Below are 19,009 nucleotides of genomic sequence, written 5' to 3' on the forward strand. Positions count from 1 at the left end.
AGTTAGCTGGTCCAGCCCCTCAATTTAGAGATGAGGCAATTGGGGAAGAAGCAAAACACTGAGCAAGAATTTCTTGAGGGAGGGGGCTTCTGAAAGCATCCATTTGTGACAGAGGTCTTAGATGATGTTACTGACTCAGCACCCAAGGATCTTCCTTTAAGATAAAATCCTTAACTTGGCATTCAAGCCCTACTTCTTTGGAATCAGGGCCCTGGTTCAAACCCCACCTGTGTTACTATCTGTGTGACTTTGGGTAGGCCCTTGAACCTCTCCTTGGTTTTATCGTCTATAAAGTGACTGAGTTGGGTTAAGGGACCTCCGAGGCCCTGCTAACTTAGAATCCTCCAGTGTTGCCTTTCAAAGTTGGTCTTCAAGGACTCCCCCACACCAAGCCTCTCTGCCCGCCAGGTGAGCTCACTCACGATTCCGGATTGTGAAATGAGCCATGTGCACTTCTGGCTGGGATGCCCTTCCTCCTCCATCTCCCTGTCTGAGTCTCACCTCAAGCCTCTCTTCCTCCTTGAAGCCTCGCCCAAGCATCCCGGCCCACTGAGGACTCTCCTGGCTCTGAAGTCCTGTGGCCTTTTGGGTTATCAGGGAAAACATCGGCTTTGAGGTCAAAAGCCCCAAATGAGGCCCCTTCTGGTTCTAAATCCTATGAGCCTGTGACCCTGTGGGTTCAAATCTTGGCTCTGGCGCTTTACTAGCCCAGTACTTGGAGTCCAGATAGACCTGAGTTCAAATGTTGCCTCAAGAACTAGCTATGTAACCCCAGGCAATCATTTAACCTCTGTTTGCCTCAGTTTCCTCATCTGTAAAATCAGGATGATAATAATAATAATAATAATAATAATAATAATAATAATAATAATGATAATAATAATATTAAGAATACCTCCCTCCTTTCTAGCTGTGTTACCCTGGGCAAATTACTTAACTTTAGTCTGCCTTTGTTTTCTCACCTGTAAAGTGGGGATAATAAAAGCACCTACCTCTCAGGGCTTTTGTGCCATTCAAGCGAGTTAGCTTCTATAAAGCACTTTGTAGACTTTAAAGCACCATATAAATGCTGGCTGTTAATTATACTGTTATTATTAATCCATGATAGTTAACCCAGCGTGGTGAAATGCAGCCTTGTACTTTTTGGTCCAAAGGCCCCTTGACACGCTTAAAAATTATGGAGGACTTCTCCCTTCTCCCGCCGCCCCGCCATACCAAGAGCTTTTGTTTACGTGGGTTATAGCTACCAATGTTTTCCATATTAAAAATTAACATTCCTAAGTGTTGTCGTTTAGTCGTTTCAGTTGTGACCCCATTTGGGGTTTTCTTAGCACAGATACTGCAGTGGTTTGCCATGTCCTTCTCCAGCTCACTTTACAGGTGAGGAAACAGGCAAGCAGGGTGAAGTGACTTGCCCAGGGTCACACAGCTAGTACACATGCAGGGTTGGATTTGAATTTAGGTTTTCCTGACTTCAGGCCCAGCGCTCTGTGAGCTATGGAGCCACCTAGCTGCCCTAAAAGGCCTAAGTATTCTCATGCAGATAGTTTTGACTTTGCAGAGATCCTGATAGGACCACACTTTGAGTACAACTGGTCTACGGTGGCTACAATGCTGGACGCAGAGCCAGGAAGGACTCGGTTCCAGTCCTGACTCAGGCCCTCCCAGCCGTGTGACTGCAAGCAAGCTTCCGACCTCTCTCTGGGCCTCATCTTGAAAATGAACTCAGTGACCTTGAAGGCCCTTTCCAGCTTCAAATTTTCCCTCCTTCGAGCTCTTGTATGACCCTGCTCAAGTCACTCGTTCTCTCTGTGAAAGATGTTTCTCATTGACAAACTGGGGATAACGATATTTGTTCTGCTTAATGCATAAAGTTGTTCTATAAGGAAAATGCTTTGTAAACCTTAAAAATGTCAACCCAGCCTACATTTATTAAACACCCACTATGTGCCAGGTGCCCGGCTAGGTGCTAAGGATGCCAAGACAGTATCTGCCCTCAAGGAGCTTATGTTCCATGGTGAGAGAAGTGAGGGTAGGGAACACATACAAGTAGATATAAATATAAAATATTCAGGGCGTGCTGAAAGTTTGAGTGCAGTTTTAAGCTATGAAAGCTTGAAATTGCCCTGAGACTTGTGGAATCCCCTGTGTCCAAGGTAAATATGGAATGATTTGTGGGGGATGGGGAGAAAAGGAGTCACAAGTGGGGTGGGGGTTGGGGGAGGAAGTGAGGAGAGGTGTCATGTAGGAGGTCGTACTTGGACTGAGCGTGGAAAGGTGAGACAGGAGAATATTTCAGGCATGGAGCCAAGGCAAAGGTGGAAGAAATGGCATCTCAGGTATGAGAAAAAGCAACTAGGCCAGTGTGTCCAGAATAAAGAAGGAGAGCCACCGGTGATTAGGTAGTGTCCCAGGTGGAGACCTGAGTTCAAATCCAACCTTAGATCCTCCCTAGCTGTGTGACTCTGGTCAAGTGACTTAACTGCTGTTTGCCTCAGTTTTCTCAGCTGTTACATGGGGATAGTAATAGTACCTGCCTACCAGGGTCGTTGTAAGGATCAAATGAGATAATGTTTGTTTTTAAAAAAAAAAGCTTCTAGTAGGTGCCATACAATGCTTATTCCATCCCCCTTCTCCCTAATAAGGACCCATTTGTACAGAAATATTTATAGCGGGCCTTTTTGTGGAAACTAAGAAAGTGCCCATCAGCTGGAGAATGGCTGAGCCAATTATGGTTTATGGATGGAATGGAAGGATGGGGCTGGAAGAATATTGGAAGGGACGTGTCTAAAGAAACTTGGGAACATCTGTATGAACTGATACAGAGTGAAATGAGCAGAACCATGTCTGTAATAATGACACTATAAAGATCAACAGCTTTGGAAGCCTTGAGAACTCTGATCAATGTGGGGACCCGCTGTGATTCCCGAGGACCTGTGAGGAAGCACTCTACCTACCTCCTGACAGAGAGGGACGGACTGAAGGTGCACAATGAGACAGGGATGTTTCTCAACATAGCTGTTGTGAGGGTTTGTTCTGCTCGGCTCTGCATATTTGTCCCAAGAGTTTAGTTTTCTTTCTCTTATTTTTTTTAACGGGGGTTAATAGGGAGAGGAAGTAGCTATTTGTTAATTAAAAAATAAAATTAAAGGGAAAAAAGGCTTTTGCAGTCGTCCTTTTGGGAGGTGATGAGTATCTGGACTGCATCATGGTCATTTGAAAGGAGAAAAGGGGGCAGATACAAGAGATATTATGGAGGTAGAATTGATAAGACTTGGCAACTGATGAGATATGGGACATGAGGGAGATTGAACGGTCAAAGATGACTGAGTTTATGAACCTGGCTCACTGGAAGGATGGTGGTGTCCTCGCCTTAACAAAAATTTTAAAAATTTTTAAAAAGAAATTTAAAAAGAGAAGTAGGTTTGGGAAATAAGGAAGGAAAGAAGGGAAACCAACATTTACTAAGTGCGTCCTATGTGCCAGATCCTCTCCTAAACCTGGAGCATAGAAAGGGGAAAAGTTGGGAGAAAAGGTGTTGAGTCCTCAGGAATCAGGACTTACTGCTCTTGATGTCAGTAACAATTCAGCAGTACATTTTGCTCTCCTAAGACACTAAGCTTCATGAAGGCAGGGGCCCCTGTATCTGTCACATGAACTCTTCCCAAAGGGCCAATACAATGCTGGACATTTACTAGTCATTCACTGATGTCACTAAACTGCAGGATTAGGGGAGATGGGGATCTCGGCAGGCAACTCTCTTGTAAATCATAGGATTTCAGGGCTGCGAGGAACCTTAGAAGTCAATTAGTTTAATCCCCTCATTTTGCAGAAGGGGAAACTGAAACCCACTGAAGAAAAGTTGCTTGGTCAAGGTCACCCAGTAAATTAGCAGAGCTAAGATTTGAACCCAGGTCTTCTGACCCCAAATTCAGTGTTATGTCTACTATACCATGTTGGCTCTCTTGTGTGTCCAAAGACACATATCTGGTGACTAATGACTGATAACATACGGTGATGAGACAGTGGGCTTGGAAATAGCAAAGGAAGGATTCCTGGAGAAAGGGGGAATTGAAAAAAGGAAATCATTGGAAAGTATAGAGATCCTGGCCCTCTGGGCATCCTATGACAGAGGGGCTTGGCTTCCCCAGAATTGGAGTCTGGCAAATGACCTGTGTCTGCTGTCCCCCTAAGGCATTTTGACATACAGGTGATTGACAGTCTAGCCAAAGACAGTCCTTTATAATGACATTTGCCAAGTTTTGCTGCAGTGTGCAGACCGCCCATGGAAATCCTAGGGGAATTTTGTGCCCCTTGGTGCCAGGGTCCCCCCATCATACCCCACAAATGTCAGGGAAGGTTGGGGTGGGGCTGAGAGACTTTCCCTGGCCCCTTGCCAAGTTGGTGGGGCTTGAGTGACTGTTTGGCCCATTTGGGGAAAATTGCAACTGAGAGAAATGCATTGTATAGCTGAGGAGTGCAAGTCCCCCCAAAAAGAAGAGGCATCTCTGAGAGGGAAAGGAGAGAGGGGGTTTCTAAATTGAAAAGTCCCTTTGGCAGAAGCCAAGGTGGGAAGTCCCCCAAACCTTGAGCCTCCTTCCTGCTGATAAGAGAACAAACAGTGACTGTAGAGTTGCTGTATGAAGCAGGTCACTCCAATTAAGGAGCAGAGTTTCCCAGATCTGCTCCTCTCTCCATTCATCCCAGGAGGGGAAAACAGCAACAACGAAATTAAGCAACTCTATTGGCCAAAACGGTTGCTGCTTTCAGAATTACTGAACCTCTGAATTAAGCATTGACTTCCATCAGTGAACCTGTGGGACATGGGACAAGCCCCTTTGCTTCCCTGGGCCTCAGTTTCCTTATTTGTAAAATAAAAGGTTTTCAACTCCATCTCTGAGGTCCCTTCCAGGCCTGACATTCCATGGTGTCATGACTTTGATTCTGACGGCACCTTAGACAGCAACAGCAGAATCAGTTTTCTCTGTAGTCAATTCTCAGATTTCCGGGCTAGTGGAGAAAGATGGGACGGCTCAGGCCAACAACTGAACTCTTTCAATATTGACAAACTGATGCAAAATTATAGCAAATAAGCAGAACTATAAGAAGACAACCCCGCCCCCCCCCACGCACACACCACACTCCTCTGTAGAGGTGGGAGGGCCATGGCTGGGGAACATTGCCTACTGCTTTCTGACTTTTTCATCATTGATTGGTTTAGCTAATTTTATTTTCCTGTTTTTTTTAAATAGTATTGGTTATTTGAGATGAGTCTCTGGGAGGGAAATTCTGGTGATGTAAAAAGAAAACAAAAGATATCAACAAAAATTTATTTTTAAAAATATCGATGAACTCCAGCCATCTGCAGAGGAGAGCTATCAGGAGGGTGAAGGGTCTGAAGCCAGTAGACTAGCTGGATCAGAACACTTGGATTCTATTTTGGGTCCTGATATATAACCATATTTCGTTTTAAGCAAGTCACTCTCTTCCCTTGGTCCTCAGTTTCTCCTCTGTGAAATGAGGTCCTAGGTGGTCTCCACGTTTTTTTTTTCTCCTGCTCTCTTGCTTTAGGTTTTAAAGACTTTGAGGGATAAAGACATATAGAAGAGTGATTGCAAATGGATGAACGAAGTCTCAGAAGGTCTGAGATGCACTCCACACAGCTTGGAAGAAGCAGCAAGTTAGAATCATAAAAAACATCGGAGTCCGAATGAGACCATAGAATGCAAAACCCCCAGGCTGGCAGGGCCCTCTAGACAGCTAGACCTCATCTAATCCAGTCCCTTCATCGATAGAGGCTGACATTTGGGGGTAAAGAGAAGGTCCTAGTTCTTTACACAGTGAAGAGTAATATTAAGGAATGGTTTTCCCATTTGTTATAGAATGATGATGATGATGATGATGATGGTAAACATTTATATAGTGCTCACTGTGTGCCAGGCCCTGTGCTAAGGGCTTACATGGATCCAAACAGGTTGGTGGTTGTTGTTGTGTTTGTCCTTCGTTCTCGAAGAGGACCATGACATCAGGGAAATGATGACATGACTTGCAGTTGACTTTGATTTGAGTGAGTGAGGCTGTGCAAGGTCACCAGCCTCACTTTCTCCTCCAGAGCCACCCGGGTCCAGTGGCCTGATATTCAATTTGGGTTAAATGTAGGAATAAAAAACCCATGATGGGTTACAGGAAAGCATCTAATTTTTTTAGTTTGATGTCTCATAGTGGCAATATCAGAAAGAATGCTTAGAAATCCACTAGCAGCTCAAAGGAAGGAGTCAAACTGGCTCCAGAGTCAAATGACCTGGGTTCAAGCCCTGTCTCTAACACATGGTACTTGTATAAAATTGGGCGAATCACTAGCTCATTTCTGTGGGGTAGCTGACCCCAGTGGGCCCTTCTAGAGCTGTGAACAGTGGACACCCTGGGGTGTTTCATATCCTCCCAAGTGATCTCCATGCCCTGGAATATCTGGGAGTCAGGATGCACCCATAGCTATTTGGAAGCCTCGTTTTTCCACCTAAGGAGCCAGAAATTTGGGTCCATTGCACTGTGGACTGGGCAGAACCAATTTTCTAAGTACTGCCTGAGGCTACAAATCAGTCCATACATCTCCTTACATCTCTATGAACCGTAAACCGCCAAGCCCCTCCCCTGCCATCTGGCTGCTAGACCCTCGTGGGTATAGCTACCTGTGAAAAAGTGAGAGGCTTAGGTCACTGGGGCTTTCTGTAAAGGATAATGCCTATGGAAGCAGGAATGAGGGCAAGGCCTTCCAGAGACAGGAGTCCCACGCAGGATCTTGACTTGGAAATTTTCTAGCTGGGTGACCCAAACAAGTCACTTGCTTTCTCCAGGGTTCAGTTTCCTCTGCTGTAAAAATGGGGATAAAAATACTTCTATCACTTACTGTACAGGGTTGTTGCAAGGGAAAGTTCTGGGCAAACCTTAAAACTCTAGCAAAATGTTATTATGATGAAATTATCAGTATTGGTGCATGAGCACATCTATGACGTGTGGGGTCATCGGCGTGAGGAGAGCGGTGGGGGGGGAGGGGCAGAGAGCTCCTCCCTGTTGGGCTTGGTAATGCCCTCAGTGGGTTTCTGGATGGCATCTTGGCCACCGTGCACTCCATCCTGTTAAAATACAAACAAACCGCAGAAACCATAAGTGCTGACTTCAGGAAGCTGGCTGCCGGTGGTGGTGGTGGATAGGCATTATAAAAATAGCTCGTCCCCAAGAGACAAGGCCTAACCAACAACAACCAACCACTGTCCAGAGAGCTGGGGGCGGGCGGGGGTGGGAGTGGGGTGGGGTGGGGTGGGGTGGCTGGGTGGCTCTTCAGCCTGAAGATCCCGCTAGGGCTGAGGGTCAGCCACCCATCAGAAAGTCAGCAGCATCCCTGACCTTGAGCCAGGCTGCAGAAGAGCCCAGGGCCTCTTCCAAGGAGCCCGCACCCTCCTTGGCACTCCCTCCCCACCCCTTCCCTCCATTTTAAACAGAAGGTTGTCATAGAATGTCAGATCTAGAGGGGATCTTAGAGATCGTTTGCGGCAATGCTCTTATCTCAGAGAAGGCTGACCCTTCAGCAGTGAAGTATCAGAGCCAGGATTCCAGCCGAGGGCTTTGGGTTCCACGATAAGAGGCTGGGACTGGACAACCCCTCACGTCCTTCTGGCTCCAAAATCTCTGAATCCTGCATCTCACTAGGGAAACTGAGGCCCAGAGAGACAACCAGAGTCAGAGGTCAGAAAGAGCTGAGCCAGGAATCAAACCCAGGCTCCCCATCAAGGGTTTTTCCCATCATATTGAATAATCCTACCTTGAGATCATACATTGCTTTGAAGCTAAGCAAGCAGCACTTCACTAATAGATGCTACAACTAATAGCAGGTAGCATGTCTAGAGCCCCTTATGGTTTGCAAATCCTCTCAGCGACCCCGGGAGGGAGGGGCTATCATTATGACCCCCATTTTAGAAATGAGTAAACTGAGGCAAGAAGAGGTTAAGTGACCTGCCCAGGGTCACACAGCTAGCAAGTGTCTGAGACTGGATTTGAACTTCAGGTCTTGGCTCCAGGCCCAATGCTTTACATACACACTGCTTCACCTGGCTGCCTAATATCCTAGCAGTCAGTGTCTGCATACCACGAAAGCTGCTGAGCAGGGACTTACTGATGTACAGAATGCACCTCTTCATTTCTTCACCCTCTGCATTTACCTAAATGTCCAGCTATCACTCTCTCCCCTCTCCTTTTCCTCATTTCTCCCTCTCTACCCCCCTAGCTCCTTCTACAATCTACTTCCTTCCCTCCCTCCCTTCCTCTGTTTCTCTTTATGTATCTCTCTCTGTCTCTCCCTCCCTCCATTCCTCCCTCTCTGCTTGTCTCTATCTCTCCATCTCTGACAAAGTCTATCTCTTTCCCCTTCTCTCTTTCTCTCTCACCCTCACTCTTTTTTCTCTCCCTCTCTCTGTTCTCTGTGTCTTTCTGTTTTTGTGTCTCTCCCTCTCTGCCTGTCTCTCTGTCTCTGTTTCCCTTTCTGTTTCTCTGTGCCTTTATTCTCATTCTCTCTCTCTCTCTCTCTCTCTCTCTCTCTCTCTCTCTCTCTCTTCCTGTTTTTCTCTCTTTGCATCTCTCTCTGTTTCTTTCTGTCTTTTATCTTTCTCTTGTGTCTCTCTATTTCTCCCTGTTTCTCTCTGTCTGTCTCTCTCACTCTTTCCTTTCCCCCTTGTCTTCTCCCTCTTTACCCTCCTCTCTCTCTTCCCTTATCTTCCTTTATTCTCTCCTCCCATCTTTCCATTTCCCTTCTCTTTTTCCTCAGCCCTTCCCTCTTCCCTCTCCCTTTTCCTTTGTGCTCCCTCCCTCTCTCCTCTTTCCTTTCACCTTTCTTCTCTTCACTCCCTCCCATCATCCTCTCTCTCTCAAACGCTCTTGCCCTCAGTTTCTTCCCTCCCATTTTGCCTCCTCTTCGTGAATGTAATAAATCAAATTACCATTCAACATCCTGGTAATACTCTAGCTGCTGACCCAGGCTTCAGAGGCAACTAAATGAGTTAATTGAAGGTTGGGGGAGCTGCCAACTCCCCATCCACCATATATCTGGGCTGAATGCTCTGACACATTCTAAGTAGCACCAGCCCAGACCCCAGGAAACCCCTACATAGTGCTGGTCTAAAGGTGAAAACTCCCTTGGGGCTTGGGAGCGTATGAGAGTGAGAGGTCTATGGTTGGAGTGGACATCTATAGCAGAATAGGTTATAAAATGCCATCGTGACCAACACCACAAGATTCGCTAATTACCTGTCATGGTGACCGTGCTGCTAGGAACCACCTTCCCAGTTGGCAGGAGTGGAGGCTGTGTCCTTAATGGAGAGAGTCAGCAAATGAAAGGTGAGGCCTGCGCCCAGGAAGGGCTCCCACACAGGCCTCTTCCAAAGGCCTTTGGTTCTCCAAGCTCTGTAACCTTTAGCTTTGCATAGTGTGTGCCTTGGTGGGTGTTTGCAGAGTGTCCGAGAGTTTCCTTTAGGTAGCTGAGTGGAGAAGAGTGAAGGGAAATTGGAAAGAAAAATTCTGCTTGCTGTGTGGAAAAAAAAGTCAACTTAGCAGTTCCTTTACTGTCTACACTGGACCAAATCACACACCTTGGACAAGTCCTTTCTGCCCCTGGGTTCAGTTTCTTCCTCTATGAAATGTGAGGGCTGGACCAGATAGGGTCTCTCCAGGCCCTCTCCAGATCTACCTTTCAATGTAGCACTCTCCAAAAGTGGAATAAGCTTCCTTAGGAAGTACTGAGCTCCCTGTCACCGGAGGTTTTCCAGTGAAGTCTGGGTATCCATTGGTTCGGAATATTCCAGAGAGGACACCAGAATGGGAATCTCATATCCCTCTATCATCTCCCAAACCTTTTGAACTTTGAAGCCAGGCTGTAAATCCCATATCTGTGCCTAGACACCCTCATGAGTCCTAATCTCACCCTGACGTGCCAACTCACCCTGGTTCATGAAGAAGGTGCTGCTGAGCACATATGCCAGGGTCTCATCCTTCCTGTCTCCTCTCATCTCTTAGGTTAACCAACAGCACTTGGAATATAGTTTTAAAAAACCCAACTTCCTTATGTCTTTTTCCTCCCTCCTAGTGACTGTGCTCTGGTCAACTACAGAGATCAAGCTGGTTCGTAATTACTCTCTACTCTGATTCTTGACTATAAGACTACCTTGAAATGTATCCTCAGGACTCCTTGATAAGTGGGGTAATTATAATATCTTCCTTGTTATCTTAATGTCCTAAATAAATAATGCTTGTGGATATCTTAAAGGAACAAGGTTATATCAATAGAAGCCCTAACTATTTTTTTTATACCTTGCCCTATAGGGTCTCATGGTCAAAGGTCTGTCTTTGGCATTGCTACCTCAAAAATGAAGCTTCGCTTACAGTACCTTGTCCATTTTCTTTAGTATCTGGTCTTCTGGTGCTCTAGAACCTATAGACTCATAAAATGCCAAAGTTAGAATGGACCACAGAACATAGAAAGTCAGGAGCTAGAAGCGTCCTTTCAAACATAGGTTGTCAGAGCTGGACAGGACCTTAGTAAACACCATGTCAGAGTTGGGAGGGGCTTTGGAATATGGAACATCAGATCTAGGAGGAATCTTAGAACATAGACTATCAGTGCTGGAAGAGATCTTAGAACATAGAAGGTCAGAACTAAGAATGTTAGAACACAGGATATCAGAGCTGGGAAAGGCCTTAGAATGTAGAAAGCCAGAGCTGGAAGGGACTTCAGAACAAAGTGACTCTTTCCTAATAGTGGGTTTTAAAGTCCTCCACAATATCAAAGAGAGACCACCAGCATAGCCTAGAGAGAAGGGGTTTGGGGAAAGTTCTCCTCTCCTACTGAAGTCCTTCAGTATGGTATCCCTATACCTCTCCCCACTCATCTTTTTTGCCAGCCCCCTGCCTCTTCCCTATGCTCATAGTCCCCTCTCTATCATGCCTACCTCCCATACCCTGCTTTCTGCAGCCCTGTTTCTCAATTTTGCAGCTGATAAAAATCCATTTTGGAGTGACACAGAGAATATACCAGTAATACAAGGATCTATATTTTCACCTTTTTGAGAAGTTAATAATATGCTTTCCATTAGATGGAGATTTTATAATAACCCCTTTAATAGTAATCCTTTCTCCAAAGTTTAGGGAATTAAATTGCATATTGTTGGGATTCATATTGAGCCACCCTATGCTGGAGAGTGGACCCAGATGGTATTTAGTTTGTACTTTTCCTCCTCCTTCTCCCCCATCCTACATATATCCCAACTGAATCTGCCTCAGGCACAAGAATTAACTAGTTACGGCTCTGTGTGCTGTCCTTATGGAAAAGAGAGAGAAATGTAGGTTAGGGGATAGTACAATGAGGTTGATTCAAAATTGGTTGAATGGCTGGACCTTAAATGTAGTAATTAATAATTTAATGTCAACTTAGGAGGAGTCTTCAGTGGAGGACCACACAGAGCACTGCATGTGGTCCTGTGATGATTAACATTTGTTTTTCAGTGGATAAAGAAAGAGATGGCATATTTACCAAAGCCATAGATGATGTAAAGTTGGGAGGAGAAGCCTAAACAGTGACAACAGTCAGGATCCAAAGAGATCTGAGAGACTGAAACATTTGGTTGGATCAAAGAAAATCATATTGAATAAATGTAAAGTCTTACATGGGTCCAAAAAAGTAAAGTCAACAAGATGGTATTTCATCTGTAAGATGATCTGGGGATTTGGGTGAACTGAAAGTTCAGCAGTTATGAGATGAGTTTTAAGTTAGATTTAAGGATCTGCTCTTTGGTCTTGCTCAGGTCAAACTGCAACTTCAGTACTTTCTTTAGTTCTGTGCACCAGAAGAATATTGGTGAGCCCTGTTCAGGCCATATGAAATGAGTTGAAGGAACTAGAAGTAGTTACTCTAGCTTAGACAGGAGAAGATTGGTGGTAGAAAGGAAGGAAACATGATAGTCATTTCCACGTCTTTGAAGATCTGCTTGTGGAAGAAAAATTAGACATACTCTGCTTAGCCTCAGAAGGCTGAACTAGGAGCAGTGGGTGGAAGCTGGGTAGAGGCAAATTTAGGCTGGAGATCAGAAAAAAAATGATGATCAGAACAATACAAAACGACTGCCTCAGGAGGTAGCAAGATCCACCTCATTGGGTCCTTCTCACCCTGGAACATCTCTTTACTGTGGCAGCCCTTTCTCATATTGATGAGTTCTTCCTAGAGCCACCTTTCTATTCTATGAATGGGCTCATTGGCCTTCCTTCCTTCATTCCCTCCTTAGCCCTGTTTCTGACTTTCTCTGAAATTTAAAATAATATCCCTGTGATAGGGTACCTTCATTCCAGCACCCCTCCATTAGAATATAGGCTTCATGAGGTCAGGGACTGTCTTTCTTTTTGTTTGCATTTGTATCTCTAGCATTTTATACGGTGACTGGCACATTGTTGCTGTAGTTGGTCAGACATTGCAATGATAGCTGACTCTTTGTGACCCCATTTGGGGTTTTCTTGGCAAGGATACTGGAGTGGTTTGCTGTTTCCTTCTCCAGCTCATTTTACAGATGAGGAAACTAAGGCAAATAGAGTTAAGTGCCTAGCCTAGGATCCCACAGCTAGTTAAGTGTCTGAGGCCAGATATAAACTCAGGTCTTCCTGCTTCCAGGCCTGGTACTCTATCTACTGCCCTGGATAGCTGCCCCTGCCTGGCACATATTAAATGCTTAATAAATGTTTGTTGTCTGCCAATGAAGGTCTTCCATCAAAGCTGGAAGGAACACTTCTTTGTAATTTTGTGGAATGGATTCTTCAGGTACAGGCTTTATGGCTTCTAAAGTTCCTTCCACTCCAGAGGTTCCATGGGTCTATAAAATCAAAAGGTTGGACGACATGCTCTCTAAGGTCCTTCCCAGCCCAAAGTCCTGGGATCTAACTCCAACCTCATTAATTTGCAGAGAAGGATTGAGGCCCCAAAAGGAGTCATTTGCCCAAGGTCACCTAGTGAGTTAGTAGAGGATCCAGGTCTCCTGATTCCCAACCTGGTGCCCTTTCCACACTACATCATTCCGAAGATAGGGTGAAGTTAAAGGCAAAGGCAAAGGCAAAGGACTTTAAAACCCATAACCAGGAGACTAATTTTTCTTCATTAGGCAATTAGCAGCTATTGGAGCCATTTGAAAAAGTGGATGATACATCCCGACCTGCTCTTGCACTTAGGGAAAAACAGTGTTGGGCAGCTATGCCTGGAATTGATTATATTGGCCAGAAGGTAGGGATGTAGCCATCAGCAAGATTGCAGCAATCAGGCGAGATAAGAATGTCTGAGAGGAGGCTGTCACTGTGGGGAGAGAGAGCAAAGCATGGATTTGAGAAATATCAATCCTGGTAATAGAAATGACAAAGTGGACAGAAGAGTCATAGAGAGCTCCAAGCCCAGGAGCCTGGCAGGGTGATAGGACCAGGTGATGGGGAAGAGAGGCAAACGGGAAGGGTTTGGGAGGAGGTCAAGTTTTTATCTTCCTCATATAGTAGGTTGGATTTTTGAGCGACTTAGCCATCCAAGAGACAGAGCAGCGGTAGAAGACTTAATCTCCAAAAAATGAAGAATTTTTGAGTTGGAAGGGAAGTTATAGAGCATCTTGGCTAACCCTTCAATTGATCAGTGAGGGGAGAGAGCCCTGGAGAGGAGGGACTTGGCTAATGTCATGCGGGGGGTTAATAAAAGAACAAGGCTAGAAACCAGGTCTTTACCACTTCAAAAAGATCTGAGGCTCAAATACATCAAATTCAGCCCATATTACTGTCTCCCCCCTGCCATCTCCAAGACAGAGGAGGCAGGAATGCCCATGAGCCTTTCCCATATTCAGAGATATTTCTCCCACTGTCCTTTTGTTGTCTTTTTCTCTCTCCAGGGATGCTCTAGGTGTTCATTTTCATCATAAGAGCATAGAATCTTATAGTTGAAAAGACCTTAGAGGTCATACAGTCCTTCCCCTCTCCTTTCCTTCCTTTGTTGCTCCTTTTTCTTTTTCTTTCTTTCTTTTTTCTTTCTTTCTTTCTTCCTTTCTTTCTTTCTTCCATCCTTCCTTCTTCCTCCCTTCCTTCCTTCCTTCCTTCCTTTCTTTCTTTCTTTTTTCTTCCTTTCTTCTCTCCTTCCCTTTCCTTCCCCTTCCCTTCCCCTTCCCCTTCCCCCTTTCCCTTCCCTTCCCTTCCCCTCCCTTCCCTCTCCCTTCCCTCTCCCTTCCCTTCCCTTCCCTTCCCTTCCCTTCCCTTCCCTTCCCTTCCCTTCCCTTCCCTTCCCTTCCCTTCCCTTCCCTTCCCTTCCCTTCCTTTCTCTTCCCTTCCCTTCCCTTCCCTTCCTTTCTCTTCCCTTCCCTTCCCTTCCCAATCAGCATGAACACTTTGACCTGCTCTGCTTCCAATTTGGGCTATTTCACTCCTTAGGAAAGCTGTGTATATCCTACTCCCAGGAGCTCACCATATTGGTGCCAGACTTAGGGTGGGCACCAGCTAAGTTTTAGCCCTAATATAGCTCAGAACTCTTGAGCTCAAGCAATCAATTGCCCTCGGTTTCCCTGCAGTTGGAATTACAAGTATGCACTGCCATGCTTAGGGGCTCCATTTTACCAAAGGCAGAAGCTGAGTGCCCAGAGAGAAGTGACCTGTCCAAGGTCCTATAGTTAAGAAATGGCAGAAGACCCTGGTCCTCCAGAGCCAATATATTTCCCTCTGTATTATACTGCCTCTAATATGACTTTGCCTGTGTGGAGAATATGGGATTACAAACAACAAGGGTCCCATGTGATTTTCATAGGGTCCTGTTCCTCTAGGGAATGACTCTGGGCTACAGTTTTTTTGAAGGTCCAGAGGTACCCAGATGCTGGGATGAGCAATTAGGAGGAATAGTTAAACCAACACCAGATGAGTGGCTGGAGAAACAGGCAGAAAACTAGGAGAGGAGAGTAGCTTCCAAAAGGGAGGCCCAAGTGGGTGAGAAGATGAGACAGGAGTTTGTGCTGCTCGATGTGACAAAAGATTGACACTGGAGTGATTTTTGTCAGCAGTGCAGATGATGCAGGCACCCTCAGAATGAACTAGAAACCTGTCCTGGCATCTGCATCCTGCTGTCCTTAGCAGGGACTTCCCACCAAGACCAGGCCATCCTCAAACACAGGGTTAATGGACAGGACAGGCTGTGTCGATTCAGAGCTGGAAGAGACCCTGGGGATCATTTATTCTATGGGTTGGCAAAGCTTTTAATGGAGAAGAGCCATTTGGAGTGATGTCTTTGGAAATATAACTTTTGAAGGGCTTTTTATATACGTATACATACACATATGAGGCAGCCTGAAATAGAAAATAGAATGCCAAGCTTAGAATCAGGAAGGCCTTGGTTCCAAGGCTACCTCTGACACCGTGGGACACTGGGCCAGCCAATGAATCAGGCAATCAACAAGGATGCCAATCACCTAATGTGTGCTAGTCATTGTACTTTGTGTCCCTGGAGATAGACAGAAGTAAAAATAGTCTCTGCCTGCAAGGAGTTTGCACTCCACTGCAGAAATACACCATGTTCACAGATAAGTATGTTTGGGATGTGTCCAAAATAAATACAAAATGATATGAGGGAGGCATTAACAACTGGGGACATTAGGAAAGGCCTTTTCAGATGAACCTTACGAGAGGTGTTAGGGGTTCTAAGAGAAAGAGTAAGGCGAAGGATTCCATGATTGTGGGGACAACTTGTACCAAGGTCCTGAGGTGGCAGATGGAACGTGTTTGGTTGAAATCTAGAGGGAATGAGGGATGGGAATGTATAGTTAGTCTGGAAACATAGGTTGCAGCCCAATTCTGAAAGGCTTTAAATGCCAAATGGAACAGTTTGTATTATATCTTAAAGGCAAAGAGGAGCCATTGACATTTCTTAAGCAAAGGAGATAAATACCGATTTGGAAGTTGTTTAGAGAATGGATCAGAAAAAGGAGAGACTGGAGGCAGAGAGACTAACTAGAAGGGGATGACAATAGTCCATCTGAGAGGCATTGAAGGCCTGCAGAGTATAGATGTGGTATGATGGGATAAATCCTTGACTTAGGAGTCTTGTAATTGAAGCATGTAACGTACTACCATAGAAAGCCCAAACATCAATGGTGGATGGTCTTCAAAGGAACTTTGTTATAATGTGAGAGAAATAAATGACCTGGGAACTGGGGGGAAAGCCCTAAGGAGCTTCTAGAGCCTTCTCCCATTAGCACATGGGTACAGGGAGTTTTTCAAATTAGCTTTCACTTGGAAAGACTAGAAGAATATGGCGGAAAGGAGTGGAGTAAGGAAGGTAAGAAGGCATGGTAACAGCATTGGCCATGTATGGAGTGGGGCATTTACCAAAAAAAATAAAAATAAATAAAAGCAAACCTAAAGATGGATACACCCTGTTGAAGTAAGAAAGAATAACAATGGATTTGGAATCAGAGGACCTGGGTTCAAATGTTCTCTCTCCATTAGATTGTAAGCTCCTTGAGGGTAGTCTTTTGCCTCTTTCTTGCTGGTGCTTAGCACAGTGCCTGGCACTTAGCAGGCTCTTGCTTAATAAATGTTTGTTGAATTGAACCAAATATCTTTGTGACTGACAGGCTCAAATGACTTCCTCTATCTGGCCTCATTTTCCTTCTTTGTAACATGAATGGGGTAGACTGAATGGCCTATATCGTTCCTTCCAGCTCCAAATCTGTGATCCTGTAAGTTGGGCAGCCCCAGAAGGACTTTGTGTTTTGGACAATCAGGGCAGCAGTGCCCCAAGGGATTTAAGTGGATACCCTGGTAGAAACCTTTGGTGATTTTGTTTCTTCTTCAAAGGGTTTTGAGTAGAGAGATAGAAAGTGCCCCCTTGCTGTTGGTATCTACACCCCTGGGTGCGGGTCCCATCCAGCCCAGGATCCTCACTGAAGAGGGAAGGAAACAGAAACTCCAAGAGCAGCTTGCTCAGCGTCACCCAGGTGGTGGGCGGCAGAGCTGGCTGAGAGCTTGGCTTCCTGGTTCAGGGCTCTTTCCAGGAGAGCAGGCTGCTTCCCTTGGAGCACCCCTAAGTATAAAGAGCTCAAACATTTGTAAGGAGGAAACATTTCATTAAGGCATATGATTTCAGGTATTCCAGACCAAGTTCTAGGGAGCGATGGACTGTTGAGTCCAGTCTCCCAGCTAGCCTTTCAGAATCCTAACAGAGGATTGACTTAGGAGATAGGAGAACCTAGGGGGAGGCCCCTTCCCCTTCCCTGGACCTCAGTGTGCTCATCTTGGCAGTCAGTTAGCATAGTAGATAAAAATGCTGGACTAGGCTTCAGGAAGATCTGAGTTTGAATCCTGCCTCAGTGATGCCACTTCTATGACATAGATATGATATAAGATAGATTATGAAGGAAAAAACCCAAGAAGCTCCTAGAATTTATGGAAATTAATGGACACTCTGACTTGGCCTCTCTCAGACTCAGCTTCCTATGAGTTATAAAATTTGTATTTGTAAAATGAGGATGATAGTAACACCTACCTCAGAGGATCAAAGGGGTTCTTAATCTGGGATCCAGGGACCTCTAGACTCATTGATAAATTTCAGGGAGTCTGTGAACTTGGATGGGAAAGAATCACAACTTTATTTCTAATTTTAATCTCTAACTGAAATTTAGCATTCTTGTCTATTTTTAAAGCCATGATTCTGAGAAGGGGTTTCTAGACTTCACCAGCCTACCCAAGGAGTCCATGACACAAAAAATGTCAGCAATCCCTGTCATATAGAAAGTGCTTTGCAAACCTTCAAATATTGTTATTAGCTGTCAAAAGAGGGAGTTGGATTAGATGATCTCAAAGATCCTTTCTCCCTTTGCCATTTTGTAATTCTTTGGTTCTTTCCATCATTCCATCAACAAGCATTTATTAGGCTCCTAAGTGCCAGGTATTTTGCACCTTTGGGAAGTGGATCAGGGTTGGAGGCACCATCCTGCCCTCCCTCTAGGGTTGGTTGGGTTTTCAGTCTTGCTGCACTGGTAGCAAGTCAAGGATCTTCCTGGTACCCACTCTACAGGAGCCCTTCAGAACCAGTCATCCATTTAAGGAGGGAGTGATAGCTGCTGTTCTCAGAGTTAGCCCCTAGGAGTATTTCAGGTGCCATAATAGTGGGAAGAAAGTCTCTAGCTTTGTTCTTTTTGAAGGTGGTGGGGAGAGAGAGAGAGAGAGAGAGAGAGAGAGAGAGAGAGAGAGAGAGAGAGAGAGAGAGAGAGAGAGAGAGAGAGAGATGGAGAGTGTTTAGAGGTGGGGTATCATAATACTTCATCTGTAAAGAAAAATACTTATTAAGCCTGACCAGGCTGATTGAGTTATAGCAAGCTAAGAGACAACTCATTCCAAGTTCAACCTTTCCCCTCTTCTCCTCACCCCCTTTCCTCTTCTCTCCTTCCCCCTTCCCTTCTCTTCTCCCCCTTCCCCTCCCTTCTCCCCTTTCTCCTCTCTTCCCCTCCCTTTTCCTCTTCCTTCTCCCCACTTCCCCACCCTTTTTCCCCTTCCCCTCCCTTTTCCTCCCTTCGCCTTATCCCCTCTCCCTCCCATCTCTCCCCTCCCCTTCCTCTTCTCCTCTCTCCCCCCCTCTCCACTCCTCCTCAGCTTTCTCGGCTCAGGAACAAATGTCTATTCTTGCAAAAAAAAGAAGTGACAGAGGTCGGCTCAGTGCTTTCCACATGACCTGCCTGGGAACAGGGCCCGTCTTTGTTAATCCTGCAGCCTGTCAGTTCAGCCTCTTCACAAAAGGCATAAGCCACTTACTGCTGTGCTCCCCCCTGACCCCGGCCCCCATTGTGCAGCGCTAAGGGAGGAGCCCAAAGCTCAGGCCCCTACCCCCCTCCCATTTCAGCTGCTCGGAGCTCCCAGCCCGCGTGCCCGGGGGAAGGGGAGGAAGCAAGCAGGCGGGGCCGGGCACAACCAGCTG

The 19,009-nt window shown here is 45.6% G+C and overlaps 1 protein-coding gene across 4 annotated transcripts in view; it reads left to right on the forward strand.

The window, feature by feature from the left end:
- GSE1 (Gse1 coiled-coil protein) overlaps positions 1 to 19,009 on the forward strand; it is a 717,997-nt gene that overhangs the window by 196,298 nt on the left and 502,690 nt on the right. The gene's annotated exons all lie outside the window — the stretch shown is intronic.

This window comes from Trichosurus vulpecula, chromosome 3 (genome assembly GCF_011100635.1).
Source record: "Trichosurus vulpecula isolate mTriVul1 chromosome 3, mTriVul1.pri, whole genome shotgun sequence".
Lineage (NCBI taxonomy): Eukaryota > Metazoa > Chordata > Mammalia > Diprotodontia > Phalangeridae > Trichosurus > Trichosurus vulpecula.